Source organism: Macrobrachium nipponense, chromosome 5, assembly GCF_015104395.2.
Source record: "Macrobrachium nipponense isolate FS-2020 chromosome 5, ASM1510439v2, whole genome shotgun sequence".
NCBI lineage: Eukaryota > Metazoa > Arthropoda > Malacostraca > Decapoda > Palaemonidae > Macrobrachium > Macrobrachium nipponense.
In genome coordinates, this window is record NC_061107.1 from 93,586,175 (window position 1) to 93,593,708 (window position 7,534).

Sequence of the window (7,534 nt, forward strand, 5' to 3'; positions counted from 1 at the left end):
CAATATTCAGCAATGTGATTTTTTCACTTGCTTTTATGGTTTTCATACACATTACTGCAATGTTTGTCAAAACATTTTATACCAAATTCATTCTTTGCCACGTACACAGAGTTATACATACGTAACTCCTGCTGTGAATAAATTGATTAGACCAATGAGACTGCTACAGCAACTGTTCCTTGTTACATAGTTACCTAGCGAGCATTTTAAACATACCCACATTCATATTTTTTTTTCTTTTTGGAGGCTACATTTCTTAAGTCACACTCTCTTTTTCATATTTGATATTTGACGAGTCATATTAAGGCGAGCATATCAAAGTCCCTTGGTCTTACGTAAGGTCTTTTTCGTTGATTAATTGCAGTTTTATTGCCAAGTTTTTCAGGTTACTTTTTAACCCTACTTCCTAATCGTCACTTTTTAACCCTACTTCATGATCACAAAGTTCCATTGTTTACTTATATCCAACTAAGTAATTAATCACAATCCTATTCAGTTTGTAATAATCTTTTTGATAAACCCTACGTTAAAATAGCGTATCAACTACAAAAACTTACTGTATATTTTCGTTACACAAAAGTGTTTACCTCTACCAGCTGAATTTGAAGGAATATTTCACGATACATAATTTAAAATCTATAAATCAAGTGGCTCGAGAAAAATTTTCTGTTATGTACGAGTACAAATAAATTTGTACCCATACATATTTCCATATTTGTTTCTCCATTCAAGACCCGTGCTACTACTACTAGTAGTATGTAAGAAATAACTAAAGTCCTTCCAAATGTAACAGCCCCGTACAGAGGTAGTGCCGTCAGTGCACCTCGTTCGGTGCAATGTAGGCATTACTTGAAAATTCTTTGCAGCGTCCCTTCGGCCCCACCTAGTTGCAACTACTTTCGTTCCTTTTGTTGTACCTCCTTCATACGCGCTTTCTTCCATCTTACAATTGTTTCCGAGAGAAACTGCTAGTTTTCCTTCAGTTAACACATTCCAAACCTTTTATTGTCGATTTAAGTGTCGGCGCTGAATTACCTTAGTTGCCCCAGTGCATAATGCCAAAACTCTTAGAAAAATAAAAATCAAATCAAACCAATGTAACATCAATTCCCATCCACTTTAAGGTTTGTCACTCTTCCACTATACCGTATCAAATCGTAGGTGTGGGGTAGTGGTGCCTGCCTGTCGTTAAGCTCACATTGTCAATTAACAATGATTACAATACATGATTACAACTAGGACAGGTTTAGGTTTTAGGTGTCCAGAGCAGGTGAAGCCTCCATCCATAGTGCGTGGCACTATACCTGTTCGCTGACATAGGTAAACTCTTCATTCCTATTCATCTTTTTTTTTCTTCAAAAGAACGCTACGCATTTAAAAACCTTTACACGGGACTAAAGACTTACCAGATCAAAATAGTCCAAGTCTAGGAAAAAGAATTTTCTTGGGCAAAACATTACTGATTTTCTTCAAAAGTCCTCTCTGTCATTTGTAATTAAATTCCATAAAAGTTTTACTATTTATGGGATTACTAAGGATTTACCTCAATAAAATCTTAATCCATCTATTTAATTTCTTAATAGACATCACGTTTCAACCCAATGGTTCGGAGCTGGACAATGATTGTATCGAAAATACATTGCCGAGTATCAAATTTTATCTCCAGACTAACAGTACATGGCGAAAGGAAAAAAATTAACAGTCTAAACATCACCAGCTCTATCACCAAATTCTTTCTGCTTCAGGATTGCTAATTCAACACTAAAGAAAAACCATGAACTCTAATTCAGATTGAAGATTTTAAAACTTTATTAGACTGATCTCAACAGTCATTCAGTAAACATTCAGTAACTATCAATACCAGTCACGAGAAAACCAAATTACATTTTAATTAAATTTCCTTCTGAGGACAGTTTAAAAGAAACACCTTGCTTACCTTGGAATTTTTTCAAAAACATGCTAAATCAAACTCCTAGCATTAATTTCAAATCGAAAACTTGCATAAATGGCAATTTAGTTTAAATACTTCCTTCGTCCATCGAACACATAAGATATTTACTTTTCAGAAGCTTATTATATTCAGGCGTTCATATGTAGCACATGCATATGCATATAAGCAAAAACATATGCCCAACTGATTATTAGAACATCTCCTCCCATTAACTAGAAATTCCTAGTTTTTAAAATTCGGTAACTTAAAAGTATGCTCGTTTGTATGGTGTTTTTTACGCTGCATGGAACCAGTGGTTATTCAGCAACGGGACCAACGGCTTCACGTAAATTCCTAACCACGTCGAGATGTGAACTTCTTTCACCAGAAATACACATTTCTCACTCCTCAATGGAATGGCTGAGAATACAAGTTTTGTTACCAAACATTTATTGGCGACATCAGTCTCATTTTATCAGCAGACTACAAGTGTGTTTAAACAGTTCCCTTACAAACATTTATTTTCGCACTTACCTATTCTATACTGTAACTTTCAGACTTTAAACAATTAAAACATGTGAGAAGTTTGGCAATTAAATCGTGTGAACTTAGGTTTTCGCATGTTCTTGCGAGGAGTTAAATTTTCGAATATTGCAAGAACTAGATTAAAGTAAAAACTTGCTTCTGGTATTAGGTACACACCATAACTAATTCCATAGATAAATTGATACACTAATTTGAAAAGTCCACTATACCAGAATTTTACAACCTTGGAATTTCAGATTATTGCAACCTAGTCAAGTATCACTTCTCCAGATATTTTAGAGTATATTGCAAAAGTTTTCAATTACTTTTAATAGAGAGAGGTAAAAACGTCCATCATTACAATGGAACATTAGCATTTACACCTTTAAAATACTAATGCATGAATGACAACTTAAGGGAACGTATTATAAGTTGGCACCCTCCAGACAACCCATTCTCACCTCAAAACCTAAGTAGAAGCAATGAACGTTAGTTCTTGAACAACTGAAGTGGCTCGCCTTTTAATAACTATCACTGAACAACCTGTAATAAAAAAATGCGGCAGAGAAGTTCTCAAATTATAATACAAAATATTGAATCACATAATAAACAAGACCAACCACTCACAACTCTTCGCAATAGATCCAAAATTTCTTTAAAGACCAACCACTTACAGCTTTCTTAATCAACCTTCACAATAGATCCAAATTTCTTTAAGACCAGCCACTTATAGGCTCTTAACGTAGTTATGAACAATCTACGACGCTAGAAAACCAAGGGACCAAGGGTAACCCAAATGCTGACAAGTTTAGCGACCACAGTAACCATATAAAAGGTTAAGACTAACCTTGCCTTGCAGAAAAAGTAAATTTGCTAACGCTATCGAGTAAAAACATAGGCCTGTATTGTATTAATCTCAATATCACTAATTATGAGATTGAGAAAAATCGTATTGAACAAACCAAACAGAAGCTGTAACAATCTTAAATTAAAATTAATTTAGGTTAGTTCCAAGTATCAGAATAAGTTTGAAATAAAATTTGAAAGTTAATTTTGGTAGCTATTGCCAAAAACTTGAAATAGACATTTAGAAGTTAAACATACTTATTTCAGATCAGATGCAAGAGAAACGTTAGAAAAAAGCTTATTTGTAATTAGTCGATTTTAAAATATTAAAGAATTAAAAGTTTACTTTACCCTTCTGTATGTTTATTAACTAAAAAAACTAAAAAATAGCTAAAGCACGAGCACTTGAGAAAATTTAAAATGCAAAAATAATTCTTCAGCGTTTAATAGTCACATTACTAGAAAGTTAAATATAAAGTTGAAAATAAAATTTCAATCAAATAAAATTTTAGTCAAAAAAAAAAAAAAAAAAAAAAAAAACAAAAAAAAAAAAAAAAAAAAAAAAAAAATGCTCCCATACCTGCCCATTGTTCATTAGACCTATGGACAATGTATAGGAGGGGCCTCAACCCCTACAGAGGCACCGCCCCTGTAAGGGTGGAGGTGAAACAGTTTGAAAGATTATCACTGTGTTAACCCAAACCTGGGAATGGAAGAGTTCCATTTTCTGATCTCTTCATACAGGTTAATCCCTGCTTGAGAATGTCTACTGCAGTTCTCGCACACAGTTCTCCCAAGACTTGGATCGTAAATGAAAATCTGAAATTAGTTAAAATATTTCACTAGAGCAATAGGGATTCTTATAGCCTAATTAGTCAAATTTAAAAGTGTAAAGATAAAGCTTTAAAATAAGGACATAGATTTTGAAAGCTTATCAAATTTAAGTTATATACTTAAACATTAACTTTCATACACCATCAGAGTCCCCCAGATCCTTATCAATTTTCTAGTAAAAGAAAAATTACCATTAGCCTACTCTGAGTTCCCAAAGTTGAAAATACGTTAAGTTTATTAAATGTCTAGTAAAAGAATAAATTACCAACTAGCCTATTATATTCCCTAACAAGTTGAAAAATACGTTAAAGCTAAACTAAATTAAATTGAAAATCAATAAAAATCCCTAAGCTATGACACAAATTCACATCACTGTCCACATTTATTAAATTTTACGAAAAGGATAACTTTGCAATATGTCATATTGTCAAACAAGAAAAATAAATACACTAAACACCATACATTACAATAATTGTATTTTTACGATTATGATAACCACCAATGTAAAAAGTGTCAAACCAAGAATAAAAAAACCTAACACTATCAAATATTACAATAAAAATTCATGAACTGTCACTAATGGTAGAACTCTAAAGTACAAAGAACAAGAACTTAATAAAATACTCCTACAATAAATAAAGTAGCATGGACTGTGGCATAATATTATTTATACACTAAATAAAGTAGCATGGACTGTTACGAATGCCACAACTTAAAACTAAAAATAATAAAGTTCTTAAAACTTATTGAAGTTACAAAACTATAAAACGTAGCCTTTGTAATAGGTAGGAAATTCGCCAAGACATCACAGAGCCCATCCCTCAAACCAATCAACCTTAAACATCGGAATCATTAAGAAAAATATTTCCTCCAAGTAGCCGGAACTCGCCAATACTTACACACTACTATTGTTCTCGTACGCAGGTACACCGTGGTGTTCGCTCGTTTCTTGAATAATAACTGGCTCAATTCGCTGAGACTGAGAGACCCGTTGGTGATGACGTTACCACCAAGGACCATGGGAGTCACCACCAAAGGACCATGGAGTCACCTTTTTGAAACTTGGACGATTACCTATCAGACATCGAAGTCCATTCTTTGTTTCAGGAGAAACGAAAAGAACCAATGATGATTTACCACTCGCTGTTTGAGTTTGCGTTTTATGACGTTTTCGGTTCTTTTATAAAATTGGCTTCTTGGTAACATAAAAAAAAACATTTATCGACAATTTACCGAAACACATTATGAAAAAATTCTTTGGTGTATGTAGTTGTTACGCTGCAAAAAAGATAGATTACCGTAAATACCTTACTTAGTACAATATTACATTTTGAGGTAAGTATGTCACAAAGGAAGTTCTGATTGATTAAGCTCTCTCTAGCGAATGTATGTATGTATATATATACAGACACACACACACATAGCACCAGAAATGTTTTGAGAAAGACAAATCAATCTCCTGCGAGGGAAAACAAATGAAGTTAATAAAATTGAGCACAAATGTTAACATCACGCTGAATTATGTCCTGTTCAATACCATTCTTTTTAAACGAATAAGTAATGAATGACGTTAATCTGGTTTAAAAGTGTGCCGCGAAGGGAGATGGGCAGCCATTTAAACTTACCCTTTGTATGCATCTCTTTTGGCTTTCCTTGCTCTAATGACGTTGTGAAAGTCTGCAGTATAGTCCTTATCCCATGCCACACTAAGCAATTGCACTACAGTTTTGATTTCCTAAAGTTGATGCCGAGATATGTGAATTTTTTTTTTTTTGTGGTAACGCCCATCAAAGTTTTTCCCTATACCTCAGTTATCTTCTTTACATCCACTGCATTATTCTTAAAAACCTATTTTTTAATACGATGTCATACTGAGTAATATCTATATTTTCTTCGTTCATTTGCAAAGCAACTTTTGGAGGCCTTTTTTATTAATCAATAAATAAATGGCATTGAAGAGTGATGCCCTGGTGCCGTTTATTCCTGTTATTAACGGGATTAAATTTAAATTCTTCTGATTAAACATTGCATTCGTAAGTTTCTTCTTGTTCTATGAAGTATATAGGATAACAAAGTTATTTCCTATTTCGTTAAGAGAATGGACTAGCTACAGATTTGCAGCCTCCAGATTGTACAATAAAATCCCACTTAATATCAGAAATATTAAATATACGTAGCAAGTCATGTAGGAGACGACCTTATTTGTTTAGCATTATGATGGTGTGTGTTAATTAGCGTTTGAGGCTTGTTTGTCAAAAGTTATGGTTTCATTAAGATTTCAGTTAATCTTGACTAACATCTGCGATCTTTCAACTTTTGATACTTCCCTGCTTACCTGTGGCAACCAAACCTGGACCACATTTCCCAAAACCAAACCTTTGCTTGTCACGACCTTATTTTGGTATTTAGCGAACTATAATAAATACTTCTTTGTGAATCTTTAGTAGTAATACTGCGTACCTATTCTAGATAACTCGCTTTGTGTCGATCTTTTTTAGTGTGCCAGGGGTCTATACTTCTGTACTAAATGTGTAATAAAATACTTATACAATCTTTCAGGGTCAGACTAACTCCATAAATTACTTACAGTAGTAGGTACAACACTGTGAATTTTAATTTTTATTCTAATTTACAACACTGGAGGAATTAGTATTCCAAGGAAGTTGGGTAGTAAATGCCACTCATGGAACTTAACACATTGTGACTTTTGTGAAATATTACTTTAAGCTCTCTACTAGATCATGTTTAAACGTTTACGTACCTTGAAGTTAACGTATCCTGAGATTTATTTTTTTCTTAAAAATTGAGTAATGAAAAGTTAACATAAGTTGGAGTTAAAGTACCTAATTTTTTTCTATGTTAAAGGTTTAGTGTTTATCTTTTCATCTCGTCAATTCTGGTATTTGGACAATATTAGCGTAACTATATCAATATTTGTCTTGAGTTCAGCAACTGGAGAAGGTTTAATATCAGATTACTTTAAGCTTAAAATATGTATTATCAATAAGTCTAGTATTTGATTTTTATTATTGCGAAGAACTTATAGTTCCTGAAGTCTGCTGTTGTTAGTCTTTGCTTTTGACCCCACTAGAAGGACGTTAAATTATAAATTTTTCAGAAAAAATACAACTGATTTTGTGGAATTTCATTGCTTTATAAACTAATACCCAGCGTATTTTTATAGATTACAATTAATATTTTATCTGACTGGATTTGCCTAAATTTTGACACCATATTACGTAATAAATTTTAGTTTCCATTGTTCGTAGTTCACATTGACTTTTTAAGTAGCTAAAATATATAGCTCGACTTGAAAACATGACCAATATTTTGAACTAAAAAATATACAATTAATACAATGAATAAACCCTTATTATTATAGTTGAACGAAAAATTTTT

General features: G+C 32.8%; 1 long non-coding RNA gene across 1 annotated transcript; it reads right to left on the reverse strand.

The window, feature by feature from the left end:
* Nucleotides 1-2,747: 2,747 nt before the first annotated feature.
* On the reverse strand, nucleotides 2,748-5,128 carry LOC135215278 (uncharacterized). The gene is made up of 3 exons (XR_010314659.1): nucleotides 5,035-5,128; nucleotides 4,005-4,120; nucleotides 2,748-2,998 (listed from the first exon to the last, which is right to left on the reverse strand). It is a non-coding gene; the product is annotated as an uncharacterized LOC135215278 (long non-coding RNA).
* Between the last annotated feature and the right edge of the window lie 2,406 nt (nucleotides 5,129-7,534).